Raw genomic sequence first — 4492 nt, 5'->3', positions numbered from 1 at the left:
ACTGATTTGATCGGGCATTGGGGGATGGGGGTCCTCCAGAGCTGGTTTACTGCCAGAAAAACGGGCCTGATGCCCCCACCCCTGAAAGAATATCCTTCAGATATCTCACTATTGTCCTCAAATCATGACATTATACCGTCCTGGAAGAAGAGGCCCCATCCGGTTCATTTCCCCCCAAAATAGATCTTGTTTTGTTTTCTGTCCCAGGCTATCTCTATTGCAGTGTTAGGTTCCACCATTGTACTGGACTGCTCTCCCAAGTCATTAAAATACTTTGGTCTTATTTAGAGCTTGCTAGAGAAAGTACTCCAACACAAAAGAAGTAGAGTACTCTGTCCACCAAGTTGTCAGTCTACCCCCTCTATTATGAGTCAGGTGGACTGCAAAATTTTAGCCATACAAGCTTTCACCAGCTCCACTGTTGGACCTTTCATACCAACGCACCCATGGGCATTTGGGCGATGGTCTAATCATTTCAGACTATCTGCCCAATTTATGTCTTTCCTGGCCTTTAAAAACACCAATAGACTTCCTCGATTCCCAGTTATTTTCATGACTCCCTAGTTCAATGACTCCCAACAAGATCTGGTTGGGAGGTTGGTTTACACATTTGTCCTGTCTGTAATCTATTGCAGTATATATGTTTCAGTCAAAGTGTGAAATCCTGCATTCTATAGAATGCCTAGATAATGTATAAAATACCTGAAATTTGAACGTCAAAGTATGAAAGTATTGATATTTTATACATTGCATAGGCATTGTATACTTTGTTGGATTGTCTTCCGGCAAAGTATATAATACGCCTAATCCCGCCATTTTATTCCCGCCCGGCAATGTGTGAAATCCGGCATTCTATAGAATGGCTAGGTAATGTATAGAATGCCTGAAAATTGAACGTCTAAGTATGAAATGATTGATATTTTATACATTGCTTAGGCAATGTATACTTTGCCGGATTGTCCGCCGGCAAAGTATATAATACACATAATCCCAGAGACAGCACAAGTTATCAGCAAGCGAGGGGCAGAGACAGCACAGGTTATCAGCAAGCGAGGGGCAGAGACAGCACAAGTTGCCAGCAAGCGAGGGGCAGAGACAGCGAAGTAACCAGGCAAAGAGCAGGTGGCAGCCGTGCGGTGGTGTGGGGAGCGACCTGCCTGCAAGCAGGGTCAGAGGTCGTGTATAGCATCCAGCTGAGGTTCCACAGACGCTCTGCCGTCATCCTTTCCCATGGTTCTTGTATCACCATGTCGGAAGGGAGTGTAGTGCCACGACAGGAATCACGCCATGCTGACATGCAACGACGGTTCTGCGATGAATTATCTCAAGTAAGAGCCAATGCTGCTAAAAACTGTGTTTTCCTAACCGAAACCAGTTACCAAAAGTTAGTGGACGATGTGAAAAAGGCTAAGACGACCATTAAGAAGGAACGACGGGACTATTGGCTGGTGAAACACTATGACATAATGGTCGAGAATACGACTAAGTTGATCTATCCTGTTGAAGAAGGTACGAGTGCTATTCAGTTTTACGTCACGGACTCCGAGTTATTTGAGGTACTCCATATGCCCCATTTGGCTATTGGTCATGGAGGACGGGACAGGATGTTGAAAGAACTTTCACCCAAGTATAAGAACATTACCAGTCATGATATTGAGCTGTACATTCACCTTTGTGAGCCTTGCCAGAAGAAGCAAAAAGGTGTTAAAAAAGGTGTTGTGGTCAAGCCAATGTTTTTTTCTGAATTCAACTCCTTTCAGTCCCATCCTGACAGAGAGTACAAGTTTATAATGGTGTACCAAGATCATCTCACTAAGTTTGTAGTTCTCACGGCTCTGAAATCAAAGAGAGCGGAAGAAGTAGCCTACAAGCTCATCGACATATTTACGTTGTTTGGTGCTCCAAGATTCTACAGTCCGATAACGGCAGGGAATTTGCAAACAATGTGGTAACCAGCCTAAAGGAGTATTGGCCCACCTTGAAGATCGTCCATGGTAAGCCGTGCCACTCACAAAGTCAGGGGAGCGTCGAAAGAGCTAATCAGGACATTGAAAATATGCTGTGTGCTTGGCTGCAAGATGAAAAAACTAGCTGCTGGAGTGAGGGACTGCGGTTCGTCCAACTTATGAAGAACAGAGCTTTTCATTCTGGGATTAAGAGGTCACCATACGAAGCTCTGTTTGGCTGCAAAGCTAGAGTAGGTCTCTTGACGTCGTCCCTGCCTGACGACGTTTTACAAGTCGTAGAGACTGAGGAAGAGCTCGAAAAAATAATAGAGAGCGTGCAAAACACACAACAGCAGGAAGAAAGACGAGATGAATCAATGCAAGAGGCACAGCTCCCTGCAGAAGACATAGCTGAGAATGCAATCCATGATGGAGGAAATAAAAACAGTGATGAAGCCATGGTTATCGAAGAGCCTTCCATTTACGTGGTTACCGAAAATCCTTCGTCTTCCGCTATCTGTTGCGTCTGCTTAAAAGAAACCAGCGGTGCTCATACATGTCGAAAGTGTGGCCAAAACGCTCATGCCATCTGTGGACATTCTTCTAAAGACGATGACGGCGACTAAGTAGAAGGTTATGGGGTTAGCATTTTGTGCAATGTTTGCTTCAATATTGAGAAAGCCATCCAAAGTAAAATGGAATTGAAATCAAACCTTGAGATTCAGGCCCAAAAAATGAAAAAGGATTCTGAAAAAAAATTCCTCCTGTGCCTTTGGGTGCCACTGTGCGAGTTCCGATTCCCGAATTTGACAAAGGGCGGGGTGACTCATGCAATCTCTTGGCAGTTGTTATGAACGTGACAGAAGATGGCTTTTACCGACTTGGAACTGCACAAGGAATCTTGAAGCAACTTTACGCCAGATCACAATTCACCGTATATGTCCAAAGAACTTAATGAGAATTGAAGACTTTCCTGACCACGAAATACCTCTCCGATCTGCAGCTACTTCTCAGTCCACAGGAAGCGGCCAAGGATTCATCAGGTGTATGTGCAAGACGAAATGACAAAATATGAGGTGCCTTTGTGTGAAAAAGAAAATTAAGTGCAATTCAAAATGTCACTCTAGCCTTCCCTGCTGCAACAAGTAGGTCATGCCAGTTCTGCTTTGTGTTTCACCGGTAACAATATTCTGTTCGCATTCTTTTTTAAGTCGTGAAATGTATGTACAAGATCAAAGTGCCAAAATAGATGGTATTTTTGTGCTGCAACAAGTAGGTCATGACAGTTCTGCTTTGTGTTTTACCGGTAACAATATTCTGTTCGCATTCTTCTTTAAGTCATGAAATGTATGTACAAGATCAAAGTGCCAAAATAGAAGGTGTTTTTGTGCTGCAACAAGTAGGTCATGCCAGTTCTGCTTTGTGTTTTACCGGTAAGAATATTCTGTTCGCATTCTGTAGGTCATGCCAGTTCTGCTTTGTGTTTTACCGGTAACAATATTCTGTTCGCATTCTTCTTTAAGTCGTGAAATGTATGTACAAGATCAAAGTGCCAAAATAGAAGGTGTTTTTGTGCTGCAACAAGTAGGTCATGCCAGTTCTGCTTTGTGTTTTACCGGTAAGAATATTCTGTTCGCATTCTGTAGGTCATGCCAGTTCTGCTTTGTGTTTTACCGGTAAGAATATTCTGTTCGCATTCTGTAGGTCATGCCAGTTCTGCTTTGTGTTTTACCGGTAACAATATTCTGTTCGCATTCTTCTTTAAGTCGTGAAATGTATGTACAAGATCAAAGTGCCAAAATAGAAGGTGTTTTTGTGCTGCAACAAGTAGGTCATGCCAGTTCTGCTTTGTGTTTTACCGGTAAGAATATTCTGTTCGCATTCTGTAGGTCATGCCAGTTCTGCTATCTGTTTTACCGGTAACAATATTCTGTTCGCATTTTTCTTTAAGTCGTGAACTGTATGTACAAGATCAAAGTGCCAAAATATAAGGTGTTTTTGTGTGAAGAATAAAAGTGAGTACAATTCCACGTGTTACTCCGGCCCTTCTTAGTGTAACAAGTACTTCAATCTCAGTTGTGCTTTCATTGTTTTCCGGTAATAATATCCTGTGCTTTAATTCGTAGTTTTGTTCTTTCAGTTTCAAATGCTTTTTAATTAATAAAGGCTTCTCATCTTGTGCCCTTTTAACACTTTGCGTAAATGGTACTGGTAATTCTGTATAATGCCTAGGAATTGTATAGAATGCCTAGGAAAAGTATGTAACATTTTCACAAAAAACTTCTATTTCCTAATTTGTCTCTAAACCATCAGTCATTCTATACATTACCTAGGCATTCTATACAATACCAAGATTTCACACTTTGCCGAATGCCTAGGAATCTCATCTTGTGGCCTTTTAACACTTTGCGTAAATGGTACTGGTCATTCTGTATAATGCCTAGGAATTGTATAGAATGCCTAGGAAAAGTATGTAACATTTTCACAAAAAACGTATATCTCATAGTTTGCCGAAAACAATCAGGCATTTTATACATTACCTAGGC

General features: G+C 41.9%; 1 pseudogene; it reads left to right on the top strand.

Annotated features, from left to right (window-relative positions):
• Positions 1 to 1247: 1247 nt before the first annotated feature.
• Positions 1248 to 2572, top strand: LOC144820148 (KRAB-A domain-containing protein 2 pseudogene; annotated as a pseudogene).
• The last annotated feature ends 1920 nt before the right edge of the window (positions 2573 to 4492 follow it).

The sequence above is a fragment of the Lissotriton helveticus genome, chromosome 2_1, assembly GCF_964261635.1.
Source record: "Lissotriton helveticus chromosome 2_1, aLisHel1.1, whole genome shotgun sequence".
Classification (NCBI taxonomy): domain Eukaryota; kingdom Metazoa; phylum Chordata; class Amphibia; order Caudata; family Salamandridae; genus Lissotriton; species Lissotriton helveticus.
Note: the sequence above shows the minus strand (reverse complement) of the source record. Positions and strands in the feature narration are given on the sequence as shown.